The 26589-nt window shown below is 39.2% G+C and overlaps 1 protein-coding gene across 21 annotated transcripts in view; it reads right to left on the minus strand.

Moving 5' to 3' along the window:
• The window catches only part of Sox6 (SRY-box transcription factor 6), a 610295-nt gene that overhangs the window by 395977 nt on the left and 187729 nt on the right, over positions 1-26589 (minus strand). Inside the window, exon 1 of one of the 21 annotated variants that reach the window (XM_045144829.1) lies at positions 5474-5529. The exons of 19 other annotated variants lie outside the window; for them this stretch is intronic. The gene's annotated coding sequence lies outside the window, so the exon portion shown is untranslated. Of the gene's footprint in view, positions 1-5473; positions 5530-26589 lie in introns of those variants that run through there. One more of the 21 variants, XM_045144831.1, reaches the window with a different exon arrangement.

Genomic DNA, 26589 nt, shown 5'->3' on the forward strand with positions numbered 1-26589 from the left:
CCTCATAAAAATATTGAAATAATGATATAACTCAACATTTTAATCTTTCTCCATGATTCTTACTACTGACAAAGCCTCACTTCCTCAACAAGAAAGCCCACTGCATTTTCAGCAACTTCAGCACACAAGTCTTTCCCGCCTTTGAACCTGACTCCCTGGGACATTCACTTGCTAACCTGGTTTTGCTCCCATGTTTCAAACTGTTCCTTATGGCAGCCATTTAGGGACAAGTACTGAATTCTCTCTTTGTGTTCAATCTGGGGACTGAACGTAGGGCTTCACATACGCCAGGCAAATCCTCTACCACTCTTTACTCAGCCCTCTTTTCTAATCATTATTTTATTTTATTTATTTTATTTCATTCGATGTTCAGTGTGTGTGTTATGCATGCATGTATGTATGTATGTTTGTATGTGTGGTGTGCACATGTGTGTGAGGGTACACATGCATCTATATTGACCTGCATGTGGAAGCTGGAAGTCAATGTCAGATGTCTCCTTCAATTGCTCTGTGCCTATCTTGATACAGGATATCTCAATGAACCTGGAGTTCACTAATTCAGCCAGAATAACTAGTCAACAATCTCCAGGGATCTTCCTGTCTCTATCTCCCCAGTGTTGCAGTTACAAATATGTACCACCACACAAAACTTATACATGGGTGCTAGGGATCCAAACTCAGGTCCTTGGTCTTACACAGAAAGCAAGTACTAACAACCTCCTAAGCCTTTTTTATTTTTAAATTCCTTTTGTTTTATTTTTATTTATTTATTTGAAAGTGATAGAGAGAGAAAGAGGCAGAGAGAGAGAGAGAGAATGGGCATGCCAGGGCCTCCAGCCACTGCAAATGAACTCCAGACGTGTGCACCCCCATGTGCTAATATGGTTCCTGGGGAATTGAGCCTCTACCCGGGGTCCATAGGCTTCACAGGCAAGCACTTAACCGCTAAGCCATCTCTCCAGCCCCTTTTTTTATTTTTGACACAGGGTATGACTAAGTTGTCCAGGCTGTCAATAACTCACTCTAGGCTTAGCAGACCTTGAACTTGGGATCCTATATCAACCTCCCAAGAGGCTGGGATAACAGGTCTGCACTACCAGGCCTGGTTCATTGTGGCATTCTCTGAAATTCTGTTTTCAGATTATAAGCACACCTGGTTCTATTAACATATAAGAGGCTGAATGTCTCTTCAACCACACTATTTGTCCTCCTGAAACATAGACAATTTGGCCTCTTAACACACACCAGTCCTGTGGGTAATCATTACAAATACCTGCTGACATCTGTCTCCAATGAAAACTCTCCCCCTCCTGGCCTGGCCATGTGCAACATAAGCACTGTCCTCCACTTTTTCATCTAAAAAAACTTCTAAACAGGGACCCACCTCCATCCTATTTAACTTGAGTGTGCACCCAAGGGGCTTGTTCCCTCTGTTGTATCACATGGTTTCATTTTTCATTCACTCCAAGTTGAGTTCTTTCCATCACTTCAGCTCACACCTGTTCTACCTTGTCTTGGAGCCTTAAGACATCAGGCAAGGACCAAACACCTAAATTCCACCCAATAATCCATTACATGTAATAAGCTTGGCACACATAAATGATAAAAATTAAAATGTGAACAAAATACATATGAGTCCTGGCTTCTGTTGGATTTCCACCCCAGTTTTTCTAATTGTGAAACAAGTATAGTAAAACTCCCTGCTTTAATTATCTCATGGGGTTAGTCTAAGAATTCTATATGATGATATAGAAAAACTTCACTTGCAAGCATAAAGTATAATACAAATATAATGTTGTTAATAGTAATGGTACCTTCTATGATTATAAGTGAGATGCCATATAAATACTCTCCTTTTAACATCAAGACATTTTAATTAAAGTTCTCCATCATTCTCTTTTTGAAATCTTCCCCTCACCCCCAACAAGAAAGTATTTAGCATAATATCTTAGCCTTGGACTATAACTACAAATACCAGAAAAGATTTACATAGTATGCAACATAAATATATTCTAACATTTTATGAACATAGCCCACCTCACAACCTGACTTCATTTTTTTCTTTTTTTAAAATAACCTATTCTACCTGTCTCCTGAACACAGACAAGTTGTGTAACAATATTACAACTGTCACCACCATGAATATTGTGGTTAACAACCTTAGACTCTAACAAGTGGCCTTGTGGCTTTTCTCTCCTCCTCTGAGTCTTAAACTTCCTCAGGTTTTTAGCATCCACAGAAGCCTTTGCATGAGAGGATTACTGCCTGCAGGCCTTCTCTGTACATCTGGAGTGCGGAAACTCAGTTCCTGTGTCCAAGAATGTGCTGCCCCACAGAGCACCTGTGTCCAGGACCACACTGCTCCAGAGAGTTCCTGTATCCAGGAGCACAATGCCCAGAAAATTCCTTGTGTCTAGGAGCACAGCCCCAGAGAGTTCATGAGTACAAGAGCACACTGCCCCAGAGAGTTCCTGTGTCCAGGAGCACATTGCCCCAGAGAGTTCCTGTGTCCAGGAGCACACTGCCCCAGAGAGTTCCTGTGTCCAGGAGCACATTGCCCCAGAGAGTTGCTGTGTCCAGGAGCACACTGCCCCAGAGAGTTCCTGTGTCCAGGAGCACATTGCCCCAGAGAGTTGCTGTGTCCAGGAGCACACTACCCCAGAGAGTTCCTGTGTCCAGGAGCACACTGCCCCAGAGAGTTCCTGTGTCCAGGAGCACATTGCCCCAGACAGTTGCTGTGTCTAGGAGCACACTGCCCCAGAGAGTTTCTGTGTTCAGGAGCACATTGCCCCAGAGAGTTTCTGTGTCCAGGAGCACACTGCCCCAGAGAGTTGCTGTGTCCAGGAGCACATTGCCCCAGACAGTTGCTGCATCTAGGAGCACACTGCCCCAGAGAGTTCCTGTGTCCAGGAGCACACTGCCCCAGAGAGTTCCTGTGTCCAGGAGCACACTGCCCCAGAGAGTTCCTGTGTCCAGGAGCACACTGCCCCAGAGAGTTCCTGTGTCCAGGAGCACACTGCCCCAGAGAGTTCCTGTGTCCAGGAGCACACTGCCCCAGAGAGTTCCTGTGTCCAGGAGCACACTGCCCCAGAGAGTTCCTGTGTCCAGGAGCACACTGCCCCAGAGAGTTGCTGCATCTGTCCAGGAGCACACTATCCCAGAGAGTTGCTGTGTCCAGGAGCACACTGCCCCAGAGAGTTCCTGTGTCCAAGAGCATACTGCTTCAGGAGACCACACAAAAGTGAGAAGCACCAGGGTTATTACCAAGGTTCCTCCCCCTCACCTTTATTCACTAGTGTTAGCTGCCTCACTGTATCTAAACAGGGCATGCAAACAAGTTCATAGACTTTCCTTCTTCTCAAGCTCCTTCTTCCTGCATTCTCCTTCACTGCACTCCTCTCCCTATTATCAAGGAGATTTTGAATGCCCGTAATGTGCACCACCGTGTTTGTGCACAGGAGGAGAACATCCAAGAACAAAGTAGGCCAGTCCAAAGTGAAGGACAGATATTCAACAAAAATCAAAGCTGCAAACAAATAGTTTAAAACCACAATATCTGCTACAAAATAAAGACTTCGAACCAGAAAGAACTTGGAGTGTCCAAGAGCAGTACACCAGTAGATGAGAATGACGGACAGGCAGAAGGGAGAGCTGAACTCGTGCTGGCAATGCAGGAGCACACTCAGCAGTACCAGGGTCTTTGTACTAAGACTTTGTTGTTGTTTGCTTTGATTTGTTTTAATTGAAGCATAATAGGAAAGCTGGGTTTTTTATGACCACATAATGAACATGAGATTCAAGCCAAGGTAGGAAGAAAAGCATAGAAAAACAAACTTTAAGAGTTACCTCTGTCATGAAGGGAGACTTAAGAAAGATTTCAACTCTATTGGCAACATTTTACTTCATATCAACATAAGTGTATTTCTTATACTACTTTTAAATAATTTATCACATCTATGCAACTGAAATTTCATGATAAAAAATTTCCTAAGAAATTAATAAATTAACTGGTTCATTGCCTTCTCCTCTTCTCTCCTTGATTTTTGTTAAATCGTCTCAATTTTAAGACAAGCATATCAAATTTAGGTATTTTCCCTCCCACACTCCTGGGCCTTTATTCCCCGGCTTTTAATATCAGATGTTAAGATACTTTAATTAGCCTAACTTTTGTTTTAGCATAGGCTATAATTCTCATAGGCTTCTATCAACCACGGAGTTAATCTGAGGATTAAATGAGATACAACATGGAATTTAGCTCTAAGAACAACATAACTTTTAGCTATTATTTTCACTATTTCATTTATGAGAGGCTGCTATACTTGGTCCCCAGTGTAGGCCAGAGCATCAGAACTAAAAAGGAGCTGAATATGTAGGGCAAATGTTGCTCTGGTCCTTTCATAGTGTAGTTTAGCATCTATATCACAAATATATACACACAGATACATGAACACATAGAACATATACTTCCAACACTGAATTTATAATTTGGGGGAAAACACCTTTCTATGCTCATCTAACCATCAAATAATAAATATTAATTTAAGGTCATTTTATTATCACTAAAAACATACATTTAAAGAAAACGTCAAACTTTCCATTTATTGCATGCAATTGCAATTTATGGGAGGTCTCATTAACTTATACGACTGTTAATGATACATTCAATTATAACTACACAGAGCTTTGATACCACTCATGTTGGCTTATATTCTATTTTAAAGGCTTATTTTTTTCATATCATGTAATCCATATGAAACTTCAGTGTTACAGAACTGGATATTGACATCAAAATTTCTGCTACAATAGGAAGAGCAGCCTGTGGTAGAAGAACATTATTAAAATCATATCTTTTTCACTTAATTTTCTTTATACAAATAGCACAGATATTCTCATTTCTCTTCCCTTCCCATTCACAAATACAATAAAAGCTGTCTTTAGAAAAGGTCTTCAAATTAAACATTGCATTGAAATGAGTCCTGGGACCCTGAAAATATCAGAGTTGGTGACAATTTTTGTTACCTATATATCTATAAAGTATCTCACTGAACTTGTATGTGAATATTACATTTTAAATTATATTTTAATACCAAAGAATCCAGAACATGCTCTTGTGGGGGGAAAAAATGAGAGAAAAAGCCAGCTTGTTACTCAAGATTCTTCAGTTTATGTTACTTGAATTAAATTATTTAGTAATCATTCCTCCATGCCCACTTCCTTTTCCTTAATCACAAATCTAATCATGTATTTTTATAAATATTCAAAATTAAATATGTTTATCTACTTGAGTAAATACTTTTCAGTTCATGTCTGCCGATAGCCTGCATAGAGATCTGGTTAACAAACTCCTCTGGAACTTTTTAGATTTGTTCTAGTAGCTTGTAAATTCATATTAGACTTAATTGTTTAAATATATTAACATTCTCTTTGCTTAAAATAGATATAGAAGAGTAATTTCAAGTTCTGTTTTACTTACCAAGCTCTGCCATTCCACCCCACTGCCTGAACAATATTATCAGCTCTTCGGATACTCATTCTTGCTAAGTAAAAGGATATTTCTTCTCTAGCTGGATTAATAATCAACTTTCTAGATAGTTCATTTGTAATTCTCTTCTGGTTAACCCTTAGCATGACAGCAGTCTGCCCAGCTCAAGCTTATCGATTTATGAAGGGGGAAGGAACCGAGGAAATTTAATCACAAATAACAAATAGAAAGCAAGAATGAGGGACGGTTTAGACTAGGCATGAAAGAACAAACAGCTTTAAATTTTTCCATGAAAAAGTATAAATCTTTGTTAGGTATTAAAAAGCACTCAGGTCATAAGCACAGGAAAGACATGAAGAGAAAAGCCTAACAGGCTCACAGCACCCTAGGCCAGTGCATACCAGTCATGTTTACTGCTTTCTTACATGCAGATAAATACAAGTCTGTTCTGGGACCTAAGAAGTACATTTTCTTTCAGCAGAAAGGTCTGACTTTCTAAGTTTGAATGCCTCCTATCTGAGCAGCAGGAGCCAGGAGACCGCTTTCCTACAGTAAATGCCATGCCAGGATTTAGGGCTAGTTTCTCTTAAAGTGGTCAGGAAACACTTATGACAAAATGATCCTGGATGCATGTGAAAAATGCATACACCCAAGTGCCGCCTCAGAAGTCCTCAGCACCCTAAGTGATTCCTATGTACCTTGAAAGTTGAAAAGACAGTGTTCGTTGAGCATTACTGATCTCATATCCTAGTGAGTCCCACACAATGCCTTGGTACTCAGAATGAAATTTATTTACTCTTGCTGCTAGCTTAACCTTGACCTTTTGTCTTAATTCCAGAACTTAAATTCTACCTTGCTTTCCTGTCTCTGTGAGTGCTGGTCCATCTACGACCATGACCCTTCCATGGACCTGGAAGTCATCCATGTGCTGACCACTCAGACAATTGAATCCGTCCTTCAACTTTACTCAGTGTCTGTAGGCATATTATGGCATAGGCTTGCAGGTGATTTACCTAAAGGCTCTTTTTTCTTTGTTTATGTAGCACATTAGTCTCTTGTGAGCCTCTTCTCTATAATGAACAACACATGTTGGTGCCCATTGTCTGCCCTTTCCTGGATTCTTTATTTACTTACTTTCAAGGCTCTTCCCAGCTGACCTAATCTTTCCCAGTCTGCTCTTACCTGTTCTAAGGAATAAAATTACTTCCAGAGATGTGAATGAACAATGGTCTAAAAGGTCAGAAAAACAGATGAAACACCAATCGGTCTATATTGTTTCAAAAGCCCATGTTCATTATTTGGATGAAGGAAAGCTTCACAGAATAACAACTGTGAACATTTTAAGTTCTTGAGAACTGGAGTCATCATTCCAGCAAAATGAAACTTCAAAGCTGGGCACAATGGCCCAGGCCTGTAACCCAGCTACTCTGGAAATTGATGGAGGGGGATCACAAGTTCAAGATCAGTCTAGACATTATAACAAGACCACATATCAAAATTAAAATGTTCATTTGTTTCCTTATAAGCATGTGTCTTTAGTTTTATGGACTCTGTTAAGAAATGTCAGTACAACTATGGCGATTTAACCTAAAGAGGGTTCTAGCAGCTAAAAGAAACTAAACAAATGCGATGGGCTAAAGAACTTAGAGGACTGGAACACTTCATGGCCTTTCTACCACTTGCTAGATTTATGATTGAGACTGTCTCCTAACTTTCCTGTTTCTTAGTCTGTCATCTGCAAAATGAATGCAATAAACCTTTCCCTGTATGTCTACTTTTAGAAAGAACTTTAAACTTATAAATATAATTAATAAAACTGATTTCACTAATAAATTAATCCACAAAAGCACATGAACTGGTATTTTATCATATCATATATTCTTTTAAATATCTTATTTTTATTTATTTATTTGACAGAGAAAGGAAGAGGGAAAGAGAGAGAGAGAGAAAATGGGCACGCCAGGGCCTCCAGCCACTGCAAACAAACTCCAGATGCATGAGCCCTCTTGTGCATCTGGCTAACATGGGTCCTAGGGAATTGAACCTGGGTAATTTGGCTTTGCAGGCAAGTACCTTAACCACTAAGCCCTATTATATTATTTTTATCTTACGTTTAAAGGGATATATAAACCAAACAATAAAAAATGAATAGATGATTTTTCCTAGGAAAACTCAAAGAATAGAACTAATACCAGTTAAGGTAAAATCATCCCAAAGAATGAATTAATCTGAGTTTGCTCACATCAGACCATAACTTCAAGAGACTTAATGGAAGGACTTCATGATGAAGAAAGGGATCAAGGGAAGTGTCAGTGGTGACACTTTTCATGTGGGAACATCTACTAAAAGCTGGGATCCAAACTGACTTCATGTGGCCAAACCTTGGAGCATTTGATGAATTATATTTATCATGTAACACTGGCCTAACCATCAGTCAAATGTTGGTTTCAATTAACTAAGTTATATACACACATTGGAACTAGGGAATAGAAGTCCTTGTCTAGTGTACGAACTGGCTGATGAGAGATATTCATGTGAATAATAAAGGATTGATCGATGACTTAAAAATAAATGTGTCTATATTCAAGTTTCAATTAATTCATTCCATATTGTTACTGAAAGCCTGCATATAATGCTGTAAGCATTATCTAAAACATTAGGGATGAATGACCCAAACAATTAAAATCTTCCTGTTTTTAAAGAAATTAGATTCTATTATTGTAATAATAAAGAAGCCAAGAAGTTTAAAAGAAGCACAAATTGCATAAAACTAAAATAGAAAGAAAGAAAGGAAGGAAGGAAGGAGCCCACAGAAACAAAGAAAATAGAAGGAATTTTTGCTAGGTTGCAATTTTAAATAGGTGGACAAGGCAAACCTAAGATCTGGAGATTTAAGGAAAGATATAAAGAAGTTATGGGGCTTCATTAGTTATTACAAGCAAAACAGATTTACCACATTAGTAATAGAAGAGATTCTTATAACTGAACTTGTACCAGATAGTGAAAGTTACAACTTAATAATGTAATTGCAAAACAAATTATGATGATTCCAATATGTATATGGGATATAGTTATTTAAAATGCTTTTAAAAATTTAACAAGACAATCCAATAAAATTATTTTTAATGCAAAAATGTACCTATAGGGCTGGAGAGATGGCTTACTGATTAAAGCACTTGCCTCCAAAGCCAAAGGACCCAGGTCCAATTCCTCAGTACCAATGTAAAGCCAGATACATTAGGTGGTACATGCATCTGGAGTTCATTTGCAGTGGCTAGAGACCCTGGCATGCAGGGTCTCTCTCTCTCTCTCTCTCTCTCTCTCTATCCCTCTCTCTTTCAAATAAATAAATAAATAAAATGTTTTTTTAAAAAATGTATCTATAGTAAGATTCAATCTTGAAAATATTTTCTAGTACTCAACAACTATTTTATTTTTCATGTACCTAGTATGAACCAATAGTGTCCTGGACCCCAGAGAAAGGGTAGGAACCAAGCTAAACATGTTCTTTATTCTCACACACATGAATAAAAGACAAACAAAATGTTATAAAGAGATACACTTCTTTAATATGCATTAATAAGATAAAGTATGGGTTATTTTATTTTCTCTTTTATTGGTAAAGATATTCTAAAATTCCTAAATATTTTCAAAATGATTCAAGAAATAAACCATGTCTTTAAATTGACCAAAATAACATCATCTATATTTGCTTTGAAATATGTGCTTAAATAAAGCAAAAATTTAGTCTTATCACATACTTATTACATACATATACATTGAATTTTCAATCATATGCCAAATTCTTATGTCTCATAGCATCTAATAAAGATAAATACCATCAGATACTTTTCTATCACTAAAAAAAGTATAAAAGTATAAAACATAAGTTGATTAGTTGACTACAATGGAAATAAAGTAGGAAACTGTAAGTATAATAATATATGTATGAAAGCATATTACATAATGCCTGGATGGAGAAAGTTCACATACGCAAGACACACAGCACCTTAGAACTACATCTCTTGCCAGCTATAGAAATGTAATGCTAAATAACCATCATGGTTTGGTTTGGCTTCTCATTGGCAGGTCCCTTTTCATAAAATGGAGCTTTAATAAAAGTTAAAAAAACTTGTGTCTGAATCCCAAACACCATGACCACCACCACCACTACTCCTCATAGTGACTTTATTCCTTCTCCCTTCAACCACTCAAATGACTAGTGAACAAGTCGTACATGTTTGCATAATTCATCTGTGGGTTCAGGTTTTTATATTTAATCAATGTAGCAAATTGAAGCTGCTTATCTCTAACTCCCATTACCTTGGGTAAGTCATTTCAATCCAATCTTCCTTTGCTTATTTCTCAAATATAAGACATGAACTAGATGATCACAAAAGTCCTTAAGCTCTAAAATTTCATGATAGTGTTATGTCAAGTCCATGAGGGATCTACAACAAATTAAAGGAGCACAGCTTCTCAGAAGATTAAAGGCCACAAAAATAAAGATGGTTCACTGGGATGGGGGGAGACCTCCAGGATTAAAAGAGAATCTGAAATTTCTCCAATGCCCTGGACCAAATCCAGCTTCCTCACACAAGGTTGTTTGGGGACAATAGCGAAGAAAAATTATGAAGGTTTCTAAGCTTAAAGTACAACTTACCCCTTCACTCCCTCTGGTTCTTACACACACACACACACACACACACACACACACACACACACACACACACAATAAAAACAAGCACAAGTAGGTGTCGGAAGCTTGATACCAAGGGAAAGAGCAACCACTCATTTTGCTTGAAATGAATGTGTTCTACAGATAGAGAAGGTGATTTGATTTTGAAAATTTTAAAGAAATAGCAGTGCATTCAGTCTTTTTCCATTCCCTTCTCCATATACAAGGCCCTGTAGCTCTGAAAACCATGGCATTCCCTTTTGCTCACAGAATAAAATCTGTCTCCTGTTGCACAACATGTAAGCAGTTTCCTGTAAGCTTTCTGTGATGGAAGTCATAGAATTTATGGTAAAACCCTGTAGAGTGGTGAAACAAATTTCTTTCATATTTATCATTCATTTTATTCACTGTGCATTTGAAGAAAAGCCTTTTAAGAGCACCAATAATGTGAGAAAGCGACCACAACTAAATTTATTGTTAAGTACCACATCACTGGTCCTCCTGGGAGCTCAGGAAGAAAGCTTAAATCACATTTCCTAACACATTGGAGAGCTTCCCAGAGATGTGATGGCCCACAGAGGCAAACCATCCAAAGCGCAAACCATCCAAAGCACACTGGAATCTCAGGGATGGTGACAAAAAATGTTCATTTTGTTTAATAGCAGCAAACTGGAGTCACCCTTTTATTTTGTTGTTGTTGTTTTTAAGCATAGTACAAATTCTCTCTGACCCCATGTTTCTCCTTTCCTTCCTCCACCCCTCCTGTTACACCTGACTAAACTGCAGGTATTTGTTCCATCACCTGATGTAGGGGCTGGCTAGAAATATGAGAAAAAACAATCTGCCATTGTTATGTGAGACAACAACCTTTCATGTCCTTGAGGCTCACCATGACCTTTCATCTTTGCTATCCCCAATGGTCTCTCCTAACAACTAAAACTACACGGTTGGGCTGAATTCCAGACAGTCATAAAAAGAACCCTGTCCTTTCAAAACAAAACCAATTTTTACACCAAGGTGGGGGAGAAACACAAGTCCATTGTTCCCTCACAGATGGAAGTTGGAGTTACTAAGGCAACTGCTCTAATCCTCCTTTTTACCACCTTTTTCACATCGCTGGCCTATCAAGTATGCTACCTTTTAACTCATAAGCTCAAAAGCTGGTCGTCTAACTGGCTGCCCTAATTAGCTACGATTTTCACACTACAGACAACATGATGAGCTAATCGAAATTTGCAAAATAATGACGTACCTCCAGCAAATATTCCTCCTCCTGAGGCCCAGTCTTAGAATAACAATAATGAGACCATTATTAGAGAGGGCATTAAAATGCTGCACTGCTGCTAAACAGAGGACTTAATTGTTCTGGTCATGTCCATTGAATCAACAACCTATTGTTGTGGACTTGAAAAATAAAGGGCTTGAGAACGGGTGCCATGATGATTGGTCTGCTCAGCCATACCGGCACTCTGCAGAGAGAATCGGTTCCTTTTGAAACTCTTGATGGACTAGTAGTTTTGTTTAAAAGTAACATAAAAGGCGATTGTCTGGGTTGAAAAAAAAAAAAAGTCCTATTTATTGAAATCCTTAGAAGCAGTTGCATGGATTTGTTCCTGACCCCTGAGATAAAAACTCAGTGATCATAATAACACCATTCGTAGAACCCTGTTACCACTGCCTATGGTAACATAAGATAAGAGACAGTCTTGTCTAGCTACAGTAGGAAGGAAGGAAGTACTTCTGAGCAGAAAGCAAGAATGATGAAAGGTCAAATACTGGATAAAGCTCATTAATCTCTGAAAGGAAGACTTTAAAAAATAATACTAATTTAAGAATTTTGTAATAATTTCTACAGATTCCAGTACATGTAAAAAGAAAAAAAGAAAGCACATAGACTCCCTCCCTCCCCCACCACACTTGACATTCTTTCTTTTGGAAAAAGACTATTAAAATAAAATGATTTTTAGCTGACTGGAGTGAGATGGCTCAGGATAACCTGGAGAACAAGAAGCACAGAGGTTTTCAGGTAATTATTGTTATGGTCATCCCCAGTCTATAGTGAGAATAATAAAACTGAAGTTAAAGGTTAACTATCCTAGGCTTCAGAGCAGCAGAGCAGCTCTGTTGACATGCTGTAAAAGCGTCTTCTAAACGGAGCCATGGTACAAGTGAACGCTCCATAGAGCAGGCTGGACTTTTGTGTTCACTGAGGGTGGGGTATAGTTCTTGCTAGTATCTGGGGTGGGGGATCTGTTTGTTTTTTTACCAAGTGTAGTCTGTATTATATAAAAATGTATTAAATTGTAAATAAGACCTCTTGCTTCATTCAATCTGTGGTTTGCTTCATTTATCTTCATCTTGTTAGGCTAAATTAATTAACAATCTCACTGTTGCACACTTTCTCTTTTCATTACATCAAATAATAGCCTGTATATGGAAAGAGCCATCACCAAGGGAGTTCTGCAACTGTACTGCTAAGAGGAGTTTCTGGGTATCAGTGTACTAAGATTAATCATATAAGCATTTATTAAATGTACCTTCCATTTTTAACACAATTAAGTGCCTAAATCTTTAACATATTATAAGAAAACCATTTTTAAAAAAAGATAAACTAAACAAAAAGTTGCAAGATACTTTAAAAATGCCCAAACCTGGCTTCATTGTCAATTTCACCTAACAGGAAGCTCAGGCACACCTGGCAAGTACGATTCAGAGAACCAAGCCATTCTGCAGGATAGGTTGGAAAGATACACCAAGCTGTCCTGCTCCTTGCCTTGGAACACCTAGCATGTGATTTCATTGTTCAATCCCGTTATTTCAAATCTCTGAGCAAAATGTGGTCAACACTTGTGCATTTCCTCTGCATCCTGAAGCTGTGGCATCTGGAGCTATGCAGAGGGACAAACAGCAAAGCCTTTTAATCTTCTCCCTCCTCACCCGCGCTTCTCTCTCCAATCGCAGCTTTGTGCGTGATATCTTTCTGCTAGCATTTCTTATTTAATTAAAACAGACACTGACAGAAGGACATGGATTAGGACGGTAATGATGCATTTACTTAGATTAATCGGAGGCTCCTTTTAGAGTAATGGCTTAAACAAAGAACAAAAGGAAATTGTTATGAAACAGCCTTTTATCCCAGGCAAAGGTCGCATTATGAGGTTTTTAATTTTGTCAGCTCCTGTTATACTTTGCCTTGCTAGTGGAACATGAGAAGTGCTTTTACCCCCAATAAAGCCAGTTATTATAAAACAGCCATTAAAGCTGCAAATTAAAATGTCTGGGTTTAAAACAGGTTACTTAGCTTTCAGATCCTCTAATTAGCATGTTATGCATTGTTGTGAGGAAAAGAAGACTAAAAAATGCTAATGACCTACCACCAGGTGACCACAGTGCTGAGCAGGGAATAAGAGCCTTTCCCAGGAGCGGGATGCATTACTAGAGCAGGCCTGTCCACTTCCCGTCATGCACAGCGCCCGATGAATGAAGGCCATACCTGCAGGGCTGTGCTCTGTGTTCAGGAAGGCTCTCCTCGGTCCACAGGGCTTTCTGACAGCAGACTTCTTTCTCCCACAAGCAAAAGTAAATGAAATAACAATACTACACAGTGTAGAATTAGAGAAGATAGTAATCTGACTTCAAAGGACAACAAGCAAAGTAAAGAATTATGCCCCCAACAAACTAGTTCTTTGCCTCCTTTCAGACAACCCCCCATTTGAATAAGTCAGACTTGTAGAATATAGCTTTGAAAGCTAATTTGTATTTTTAGTATTTGTTTTTAGTATTTGTTACACAATGTAATAGACCATATGGACCATAAACAAACTGGGATTCACTTTTCTAAGTCTCACTTTTCCCATTTTACTGACTCTACTCAAGACTAGTTCTTACCCAAGTTGCTTGTGACAAAGGACGTTCAGTTATGCATCTTATGAAGTCGGAGAGACTGAATCCCATGATGTCCCCATACTCATGCAAATGAAGACAGAAACACCATCACTGAGTGACAGAAACGCTGCGGGACCACTAGAACACACGTGGCCCATCACCAGCCAAACAACCCCGCACAGCACGTGATTGGGGTCATTTGCTTCCACTACGCAGATTGCACACTTATCTGTCTGTACGGACTACAAGATTATGTGCCCTAGAGGCTACCATAGATTAGGTGAGTGTGCAGACTTGAAGGATACTTTCTCTAGACCTCCCCACAGAGAAATCCTCTCGTGTCACACAAGTAGCGCTGAGTGATTTGCTAGAAGTCTTTGAGACCAGCAGTGTTGTAAGGGTTCTCTGTCCTCTGTGTCCTTCCAGCAGTGAAACAGATCTCGGCAATGGGACAGCACCACCCCCTCGGGATTGCTATTGATGCTTTGATGCTTTTCTTGCTATGTCTTCAGGGGAAAAAGTTATCTGAGGTTATATCAAATATGTATGGCCACAAGAAAACAGCAGCTTGGCCACTGGAAAACTTAGTGACTTTAAAAAGTAAACATTTGTTTAGCTCATGTCTTGCAAGTCAGCTGGGAAATTTTCTGGTTTTAGGTGAGTTCATGAACACATCTTGGTCAGCTGGCTTCTGGCTGACCTAAGATGGCCTTGGCTGGGAGAGATGAAGAAACTAAACTCCAAACTGTGTGCCTCCTCCTTCAGGAAGCTAGACAGCTCAGGCTGTTGTTTCTGGTAACAGTGGAGCAGAGTGCAGGTAGGAATGTGCAGGCATGTCAGGCACTTCAGAACATATCCCAGCTATCACCTGCCCATTGGCCACAGCAGTTAAATGACTAATACTAGAGTCATGGGGAGGACAAGCTCCCTGTCAAGAGTGGAAGAGCGTTGCAAAATTTCATGACAAAGACTGTGAACAAGGAAGAATGGAATTTGGTCTTAGCAAAGAAGCAAAGGTCATTTTGATGAGTCCCTAAGTTCTTCAGCCCATTTCTGTTTCATTACATTTTACCGAATGTTGTCAAAATTGATATCATTTTTGTTTTGATAAGTGAGAAAAACTCTTTGAGATAATTAGCAAACAGCTTTATCACATTTTATCATCATTGATTTTCAGTTTAAAAATTGCAAGCTGGGGAGATGGCTTAGTTGGTAAAGTGCTTGCCACACGGGCATAAGGCCCTGAGTTTGGATCTCCAGTGTACCTGCAATCTCAGAGCTGAGAGGCAGAGAAAGGAGTACCCCTGAGACTTGCTAGCTACCTATTCTAGCAACTCAGTGGTCTCTAGGTTTAGTGAAAGACCTTGTCTCAGAGAATAAGGTGGAGACCGACTGAGGAAGACACCCCATGTCAACCTCTGGCCTCTACATGTACACAGATACACATGCACCTGCACATATACATGTCCCCCCACCCAAACATGCAAATAGACTTGTGCGCGTACCACATATATATGCATAAAGAGAAGTTAAAAATACAAGTTTAAAGTAGCGGTAAAATGTGTCATATACAAACGCACTATTTTGTGCCAAGATTTGTTGTGAATTAGTAATACCTTAATAAAAGACTTTAAAACTACAGCTATTTGAGGAAACAGCTAGTTGATGATGGAACTGGAATCTTTTTCAGCACTCTATCTCAGACATGTAGCTTCTTTTCACAGAAAGGCAGAAAGTGTCATGTCACAGTCCTTTACTAGAGTGATGGTTTGAAAACACTGTGATAACAAAACATACAGCAACAATAGAGTGTTTTGAAAATGTGTTTAAAAATCCAGCCAGTCTCTATCGTGCCCAATCCTACTATTCCTCTGATTTCTCTTTTAAAAAAGCAAGCAAAGAAAACATATCTTGGGCACTCCATTACAAGGTGCTTTTGACTACAAAGAATAAGAAGCTGGTTTTATTTAGGCTCTGCAAACTTGGGTTCTGATTATAAGAAACAGAACATCAGTGAAGAGCATCTCTGATGCCTACTTCCATGTCCTAGAGTTGACTTGGCAGGAACTCCACATGGAGTTCTAAGGATATACCTTGAGCCAATACCAGTCTTTCCACTCACAAATACGTATTCCATAAGAGTGGGAGTGATTGCTGGGCAGCACTTCTAAGCCCTGTAGCTCTAGAAACACTATCTTATAGCAACATTGAACAGTTATTCCTGAGAGCAACTGAAAAGCCAGCGAAGTGGGATCCAGAGGGAACCTTCCAGCGCAGCCTTACTGCAGCCGGCACAGATGGTGACTGGCAACAGCAGCAGCAGCGCCCGAGGCGCAAAGAAGAGAGGCCAGTAAGCCCGCTGCTGCGTCCAAACATGCAGAGAACTACAGTCCAGCTCACAGTAAGAAGAAAAATGGCCTAAGAAAGCCCCTGTATGTTCTACAGTCATTTACAACTTAGTTTAATGATAATTTTGTTTTAAATGAAGCCCTAAGCAATGGCTTGGCAATTATAAACAAGGACAATGTCAAGAGTGCAGCTTGCACTGGCTCTAGCACTCTGACCAAGCCCATCTTCTCACCTGGTCTCTAGTAAGTCTCACTCATTGGGGCAGTGATCGAAGGCCACGGAACAGGGCACAGCCAGTGGGTCCACAGAAGAGTCCAAAGGAGCATTGTGGCCTCACTGACACCAGGTTCTAAGCAAACAATAGGTCAAGTTCAGAGTGTTGTGCTCCCTCTCAACACAAGGAGCTTGAGTCTCACTTGAAATTTCCTGTCTCTTTGCTTTGAAAGAAAAAGAGAAACAGAAGCATTTGGATGTCAAAAACAGAAAGAGCCAAGGAAAATGATGATAAAAGAACATTTTCCCTAGTAACATCACTCTGCATACCTGGTATCCAGTACCCAGTACCCAGTTCCCAGGAAACAGCACATGCTCAGATACAGGTGTTCATTACACCTGCTGCACATCTGAATAAAGATTCAAGACACTGAGCTCTTGTGAGACAAATGCCTCACAAATCACCGTGCACCTTCAAGAAGCCCAAACTTGAGAGTTCCTAACACTTGTATTTTATAGGATGAAATGAAACATGGATCAAATTAGATGTAAAACCATATCTACTTCCCCATTTTTTTTTTTTTTTTTTGGTTTTTCGAGGTAGGGTCTCACCCTAGCCCAGGCTGACCTGGAATTCACTAAGGAGTCTCAGGGTGGCCTTGAACTCACGGCGATCCTCCTACCTCAGCCTCCCAAGTGCTGGGATTAAAGGCGTGCGCCACCACGCCCGGCAACTTCCCCATATTTTATAGAGATAAAAATGTAATTTAAATTAACCACAAGAAGAGACTTGGGGAAGAGTGCCATGGTAAATAGCTAGGTGTCACCAGTGGAAACAGGATAGGTGTGGGGCCTGAAGTAACAGCTCTGCCATTTTTCCCTTATAAAGGGTATCAGGGACATACATGGACTAGAATTAAATCTCTGATCATGTTTAATGCCAATCTAAGGAAAGGAACCTTCTCTGGTCAGTTTATACCTTCTCGGATAATATCTCCTCTAAACAGTGGCATGAATCTGCTACCATGTTAACTCCACTGGTCATACCACTGGTCTGCCAAAAAGTGAAGATACCAAACCGACTACCCTGCTGTGATGGAGACTTAACAGAAGCCATCTCATGCTTCTCTACTGTCTCTGTCCCTATCTCCTCCAACCACTGCGCGGCTCTCCAACAGCAACTAAACTACCTTAAGTAGATGCTTCCAAGTTAAGGGTAAAATAAGTGCCTTCTTGTTAGGAGTATAAGTTTAAATTACAAATGCATCCAAGGAAAAGCAATGTCAGGAATCTTTTTCAGAGTAACACATATATAACTCTCAACTCATTTTGTAAGGCCAAATGGTATTAATTCAAAACAAAATGAAGACAAGACACTATAAGATGAGAAAATTATGGCTTATCTCTTTATAAACACAGTGCTAAAATTTTTAAATTTTAACTAGCCCTATAGCAAAAATCAAATCTGCTCAGATCAAGTAGATTTTAGCCCATTTATGTTAGTTAGTTCAGAAAAAATCTGCCAAGGATACTATACTTGCAGAGTAAAAGAAAAACTCAGTGAATATCCCAATAGAATTAATAAATTTAAGAAAAAATCCTTCAGAAAAGTTCATAGCTATTAGTAAAATGTAAACATGCATTTCCAGAAAAGACAGAAACAATGTTTTACATAGAAAAAAAAGTTTCAGGTTATTTCTGTATGCAATATCTTTTGCGGGGGGGGGGGGGGATTCAAAGTAGGGTCTCACTTTAGCTCAGGCTGACCTGGAATTCTCTATGTAGTCTCAGGGTGGCCTTGAACTCACGGTGATCCTCCTACCTCTGCCTCCCCCTGGGATTAAACGTTTGTGCCACCATGCCCAGCCTATATGCAATATCTCAAAGGCCATCTAAGATAAGACTTCACTACAAACAAGGCAACAGCCTCATGCCCTCCCTTATCAGGGTAGAGGTACCTGGTGATTGCCAAAGTCAGGAGGGAAGCAGAAAATGTTAGCCAAAAGGCACAAAGTTACATTTATGCAGGAGGAATAAAAATAATCTAAGGTAAGGTATATGTTAATTAGCTTATTTTTCTACTAGTCACTTTATGCTATACATATGTAATACTGTGTACCCCCCAAATTACATACAATCATAACATGCCAAATAAGTGAAGATAATTATTATTTCAAAAATAAAAACTAAGTTGGAAGTAGTTTTTAAATCACAAATGGCAGATCTCACCCAGAGAAGGGAAAACATACTGAGTTTCCCTACATGTCTGCATGGGTTACAGCCAGCTCTTTGTAGAGAAGACATTTATCATTTGACATCCAGTGAAAAGTAAGAATAACAGAATGGCTTGTGTGCTCGGCTTACTGTGGGATTATGCGTTTAAAGATATGAACAGGAGGCTATGATCCCAGCACTCAGAAGGTTGAGGTAGGAGAACTGCCAAGAGTAGAAGGCCAGCCTAGAAACATTATGAGTTCTAGGCCAGAGGGAGCTAGATGCATAAGCCCCATGGCTGGGTTCCTGGACTATATAAAAAGGGGGAAGCTAGCTGAGAATTCAGCAACCATCATTCTCACCACTTCCTCCCTGATGACATGATGATGTGATGCTCCCTCTGCTTCCACACTGTGGTGTTGAATGTGACTAGCTCCTGCCACTACCACCACTGCCTTCACTGACATGATGACTGAAATAAACCCTTTTCTTCATTAAGCTGCTTCTTGTTGGGTATCTTGTCCCAGCAGTGAAAAAGAAACTGACTGATACAAGGCTCTTCCTAGGAATTTTATACATTTGAAATTGCATTTGGTCTGGGTTGTAAATTTGCAGTCATTGGATGAAAGGGGAAATCCTTCACAATAACTGAAAATCAAACCTCAGAATCCACTATCTCCAAGAAACTCCACCCATACAGGTTGGTGGAAAGTCACTGTAAACAGGCCACCACTCCCTGCTCTGACTTCAAAGATGAAAAAGCTTCTTCCATTTGGGCTTGATTCACAATGGCTGTGATGTCCATGTTACTTTTAACAACTCCAAGGAGAGTGTCAAGCACACGAGACCAAGATCTAAGACTCTTGGGTCTGAGAAAGAGGTCTCCAGGGTTGGGAAAAAATGGCCAGCTTACCATACAGCTCTTAAGGTTTCCCAGTGAAAGAAAAAAAATGAGAATATATGTCCTTGAACATCAGAAAAAAAAAAACCAAAATCTTATTTTAAAGTTGCAAGTTTTGAATTTTTAAGCAATAAAATCTTATAAGAAGGCCCATCATGTGCTTAAAGGAATTAGATACCACCCTAGTCCTTTCACATATATTTCAAGCAAGATGAAAAGAGACAAAATAGAGACCTCCAAAAAGGTTATATAAGAAATATAAATTAAAAGCATGGCTCCTCTAAAACTAATTTATAAATATCAAATAGAATTTCCATAGCTACATTTTCAGAATGTATTTCTTACCAAATCCACATTAATATTTTTCCAAGCAAACAGCAAAATTTGTACTACAGTATTCCTTTCTGCTTTGTTTTCTGAACTATTGAAAAGATCTCTGATTTGAAGCAAATCCATTAAAGCTGATCTTAAGTAGAATTATATACTAATGAACAGGATTAGCATATGAAAATGTCACAGCAAAAGCTCTTCCTTCAGCACAGAGCAGATAAAGTACTCCTGCCCATTCTTATGGAAGGCAGGCATGCATCTAACAAAAATGTCAAACTTAAACAGAGAAGTGAATATTAAAAGTATAAGCAAATTTGAACTTCTTTTATTTAAAAAGAGGAAAATTGTCTTTAACCTGGGGAAAGAAATTCATAAACTTTGTATTTTCAAAATAACATAAACTGAAAGTGTGAAATTTATCTAGCTTTATCATCTTGTTTGCATTCTGTTCCTTGACAATGCTAATAAAATCGTCTCTGCAGAGACTGTTTAAACAGTAATCATTTTCATTACATCACCATACTCCTCCACAGTGCTGGAAAGTATAGTGTAGTAAATAAATGGCAAATAGATGAGTCAGTGGCCAACAAAATATTTCTCCCAATCACATCTGTCCATCCTCACTCCCAGCCATGAGGTCTCTTGTGGCAATCATTACCACATAATAAGTAATAAGCACTGATTCAAAATACCTTTATAAAAAATATATTATTGGGGGCTGGAGAGATGGCTTAGCGGTTAAGCGCTTGCCTGTGAAGCCTAAGGACCCCGGTTCGAGGCTCGGTTCCCCAGGTCCCACGTTAGCCAGATGCACAAGGGGGCGCACGCGTCTGGAGTTCGTTTGCAGAGGCTGGAAGCCCTGGCGCACCCATTCTCTCTCTCTCCCTCTATCTGTCTTTCTCTCTGTGTCTGTCGCTCTCAAATAAATAAATTTTTTAAAAATTAAAAAAAAATAAAATAAAATAAAATAAAAATATATTATTGGTTCACATAACTGAAAGCCTTGGCTTCTACACAGTTGGACCCAATACTGAAATGAGGCATTGGGATTTTGTCTTTCTATATCTTTCCCAGGCGGGCTCCTAGACAGGGCATTTTGACTACCAGACTCTGCATTAGGAAACTTGGGGGAAAGACAGTATTTTTTCATACTCATTCCAGTTTTGAGCTCCTCTCACCTAGCATGAAAACTTGTTATTCTAAATCTATCTCTGACCAAGTGCATGGGATGTCCCTCACTAGGACCTGGGAGGGTAAGGACAGCTCTAGCTCAGCTACCAAGGCCAAAATGAAAGAAAGTTCGGCTCCTAAAGAAAATAAATCAGAACAAATGCTAGACAGAGACCATGGAAAGCAATGTAATTTGTAATTTTGTTTTCATAGTAATCATTAAGGGGTAACAGTACAGATTTCTTTGAATTTTCTACTAGTCCTAAAGGAACAAAAACTATAAAACCAAGAATTCTTAAGGCAATAAGATCTAAAAGATGCTTCCTTTAGTAACTTTAGTCACATGCCTACACTTTAGAGATAGTCGCTCCAAGACACTACCGTCCTAAGCTGAACATCTTGTGACACTTACAAAGATTTGTAGAGGCGTCCTTCAGCTACCATGTTGAATTTTTGTTTTGTTCTTGTTGTTTTGCTTGTTTGTTTTTGAGACAGTTTTATTTTCTACCCAGTCTGCCCTCCTACCTGAGCCTCACAGGTGCTGGGACTACAAGCATGTGCCAATACACCAAGCTTTCATTGTTGTTATTGTTGTTGTTTGGTTGGTTGTTTTTTGAGGTAAGGTCTTGTCCTAGCCCAAGATAACCTGGAATTCACTCTGTAGTCTCAGGGTGGCCTCGAACTCATGGTGACCCACTTACCTCTGCTTCCCAAGTACTGGGATTAAAGGCATGAACCAACATGCCCAATGCTTCCATTGTTTTTGATTCATGGGTCCAAATACTACAAAGATTGCTTAGAAGCCAGCTATAAATGTTTATCTCTGAGAGTAAGTAAATTTCTACCTTTATTTTGAATGGGGAGCCAATGTAATGTAATCATTTATCTTAATTTTAATTTAAAGACTTCTAAATTGTTCAACATGTATGTTATAAAAAAGACACCATATTAAACTGTTATTGACCATTTATACATCAAGTTGAATTCAGTCATTCAATTTATTCAAAAAGAAAAGAGAGAAGAGAGACAGGAAGAAGGAAGGAAGGAAGGAAGAGAAGGGGAAGGGAAAGGAAGCCCTGGGTGGAAAATAGACGAGAAAGCCACTAAAGGACAGAACTGCTAAGGAACCAAAGATGTTTTTTGTTAATAAATGTGCTCCCACACTTCTTTATTTTCTGCATGTGTCTAAAGGACTGCATGCAAGTCACTAAGCTTGACAGCGTGCAGGGACTTGGCGGAGCCCCGCTCCTGTGAGCGGGGTGCACCAAGCGTGCATGCAGCAGTGCTCAGGGTCCACACTTCCCTCTTCCACTCCCCCAGAGCGCCGCAGTTCCTGCAGGGTCTCGGGATAAATAACACATACTACATTTTTAAACATGTATTATTCAACTTATCTGCAAATTACTTTCTTACCTCTTGCCTAATTCCCAGGATAACATGGGAAAGCAATCTGTACATATAAAAAAAATGTTTTTTAAAAAGCCAAATGTAAGAAGGGCAATGCAAATTTGGTAAATTATGAAAAGGAATAAGTACGGAGATTTTTTTAATTTTTAATTAACTTACAATAATTATAAATTGAGTGCTTACTGAATAGTAGAAATTAAATAGTCATGTGGTTATTTCAGATGCATTTTAGGAAAACAAATAGTCAGAAAGTAATAGAAGGAATTGCTCACAAAACTGTAAAAGACAAACTGACAAGCTCAAAAAGTGAGATAAAAATTCAACGGGAGTTCAAGGGAAGTGAGATCATAGAAGACTGCCAGTGGGGACCCTGAAGGACACACAGAATTCCTATAACTAAATACATTTGCAGTTTTCCAAGAAGAAATGCTATAAAGTATATCACAAAATAACAAACTGCTTTAATACTAGATGGTTCAAAATTTTCTGGAGAATTTTGGATGAAGATACCATACACATAAAAGCTACTATTAATATAATGCATTTTTAATGCATTGTATTATTCAATACTAGAAGATTTTGAGAGCTATAAATAATGTATGCTAGAATACTTTGGCAGTCAAAATATTTGCAGTGTACAAAGAATGGGACTTTTCATATACAATCTGTATCAGGCAATAAATGCCAAAAATAGTCTAGATACATGTTTATTTTTATTATTTATATATTAGCAAATGAGTCATAAAATATTAAGAAAGCCACCCACATATAATGGGAAGTACTTTTAATATTTGAGAGATGATATAAATTATCTATATAAATTAACTGGGCAGGTAAAATCTGTATCACTTCACAATAAGAAATAACTGAGTCTCCACAAAGGCCTCTCTGTTCCCTTGTGGCCAGTAAATAAAGTATATTCCATTTGCACAAATATATCATAGACTACATAAGCAGGATAAATGATGAATTGTGAAGAATGCCAGCAAACTTCAAGATTATATGGAAGTTGAAATGGGCGGAGATCACAGTAGAGGAATCTGGTAGGAAAAGCTGCCTCCTGTGTATATCAGTTCTTGTACTGAAAGAGTCAGAGCAGAGGGGGTGCTGGGGAACTGGGTTCTGGGCAGTCCTTTGATTTTTAAACAGTCAAAAGAAAGTTTAGCACATGTGACTTCACAGTGCATTTGACCCAGTCAACAGATCTTTGAAGAACACACCTGACTCCTCCCCATAAAATGACTGTAGTCACAGTTTACCCCATAAAGAATTAGCTATAGGTGAGGCAGGATGGAAGAAGCCAGCATTGCTGAGCCACATATGGTGATTAATCTAAAACACACCTTCCCATTTAAACCTATGCTAACTTACCTCAAAAGTTCCCTAAGATTCCTGTAGGCTGAAAAATAATTTCTCTCACTGGCCAGCATTATGTTTCTAGCATATTTTAAACAAAACAAATTTGAAATTACAGATAGGTACAGAATTTTTCAAAATGTCTTGGGCACTATAAAAAATTATTCTGTTCCATAAACCATTTTCTAACTATGACATTTTAGAATATTCCACTGGTTTCCAAAATATCAGATTTGTAAAACTGATTGCTACCTGACAATTCATGGAAACATCCAGTGGTAATGAATGCAAGCTATAAACACGAAAAAAAAAAAAAAAAAACTGTTCCAAAGAATTCTTAATTAAGGAATCTTCACTTCAATAGTCACCAGTTAATCCCAGAATTTAGACTTCAAATGTCCAAAACACTAAGTGATTCTAGTATTTTTCTGCTCTTGTCAACACTTGGCACCCTTCACACGTTCACCCAAGTTCCTCATTGGACACACATTTATTGGCTGCTTACTACCCATCAAGCACTGTGACAGAGAATCAAGGGTTCTTTCCCCTTCGGGAGGTGACGGGATCTACAGCAGAGCATCACAGCAGTGGTGCTGCCAGCGCCGAATGCTCAGGAGATGGAGTCTGAGCTCACACAGAAGCAGTTATGCCTGCCTCTTACCAGGATCCACAGAATGAAGATGATGACCCCTGTGTAACTTGCTTCTTCGTGTGGGGCAGATTCACCTACCCTAAAGTAAGACTTGCTGTGAATTCTAAAGTGGTTTCTCCTGTTTGTGAGAAGAAATAAGCTGTTTGATTTGTTTACTTACTTATTTACCATTTATTTGTTTTTGTGGTCCCGGGGTGAAACCCAGGTCTTATGCTTGCTAACCAAGCATGTGACCAGAACTGCATCCCTACCCCTCAGCTGCTTGTAATGAGAAGGAATGAGTGACAGTATGAAGGACTGAAGAGTCCTAACGGACTTAGAAGTATCCATATATTGACACTATGAGACTAACCATGATAATGTAGTTAATAAGAAAGCTAACAGCACAATATTGACTTTGGGTGCCATCCAGACTGTAACTGCACAGCCTCCCAGCTATGCACACCCTGGCCCAGGCCATCAACCACCATATATTGTGTTTTCTATCTGAAAGGCTCACAGGGCTAGCACATGACTAATTCAGGAAAAATTCCCAACTGCTGCTGAGGTGGTAGAGGTAAAGAGGTCACAAGCTCTTCGCAGGCATGTAGGACCTCCTACCACGCCAGCTCAGACGGGGCCCAGTCTTCAGGAGCCTCATCCCCAGAAGGACCAGCACCTACATATAGAAAACTGAATGAAAGAATAGGACAAGGACCCAGATGCTACTGAGGGAGAAAAGAGAAGGAAGTAACTTTATACAATTTCCAACAACTTAATTTGGAAAAACAAAAAGAAATTATTTTAGAATGAGCCTCTAATTCTCATCATTGAACACATTTCTTATTCTTAAATTGTTCAACACCCCAATTGCTTTCATAAAAGAAGTGTTAACACACTCATGGAATACAACTCCCAAACCACATGCAAATATTAGTATACAGAACTTGCCGACAATCTGAATTTATTTTCAGTTTCTTCAGGCAAAGAGATCCTTACTTATTCTGTCAGCATATAATTTTAAAGAGCTTTGTCCATTATAAATTATTCTTTGGTTTATTCTACAGCCAGTCCTCTCTCATTTCAAAATGTTTTGGAAAAGTTCTTTAAACAAACTTGAACATCCCTGCTGCCACCACTTTTACCGTACGGTTGAGTTCAGGGGAAGCGTGCACTTCCTGGACTCTCACCAGGCAGGCCTGGTGCATCATGCTGCGCCCGAGCGGCACGTCTCAGCCACGGCATTGAGGACACATCTTGTCCTCTTGCTCTGCCATATCCCGGTGCCAGAGAAACCATGCCTGAGAACTGAAACCTTAATCTCAAACACCATGAAGTGGAAAGTACTGCTTTCCCAAATTTAAAATAAAACATGTAAAATAGACCATTTTAAACAAGTAATATGATGTCATCATGAGCTCATTTCTTCTGCTTCCTTCTAAAGAGAAATACGAAGTGCCCCAGGATCCAAGTACATTGTGAGATTGGAGGATTGAAGATCAAAAGGTTTGTCCTAGGGACATGGGACTTGGGCAGTGACAGCCCCACCAGGTAACTTATCAACTTAAAACAAATGCTACCAAGTGTTTCTGCTGTCAAGGTAAAATATAACAATTAGCCTACACAAAAAGCACATCAGGAAGAAGATAAAGGGGAAGAGTGACAAATGTCTAGCCTGAGGCAGATTTCAATCTGGCAAACTTCAGCACACGTTCCTAATAGCATTTAATGGACCAGATAGCATTGGCTTTAATTTCTATCTATTTCTGTGGGATTATAAAAAACAGACTGGTAGATGAAATTAAGGCATGGGGCCAAGGGAAGGGAAAGGGGAGGGAAGGAATTCAAATGCCAGGCTTCAAAGGGTTAAGCACAGGCACCTTCAACTAATATGGAAAGTTAAACAGAAAATTTTACAAGCTGGCACTGGCTCACATAGTGAGATGCATTGTCAGTCCTCACTAGGTGAAAAG

The sequence above is a fragment of the Jaculus jaculus genome, chromosome 3, assembly GCF_020740685.1.
Source record: "Jaculus jaculus isolate mJacJac1 chromosome 3, mJacJac1.mat.Y.cur, whole genome shotgun sequence".
NCBI lineage: Eukaryota > Metazoa > Chordata > Mammalia > Rodentia > Dipodidae > Jaculus > Jaculus jaculus.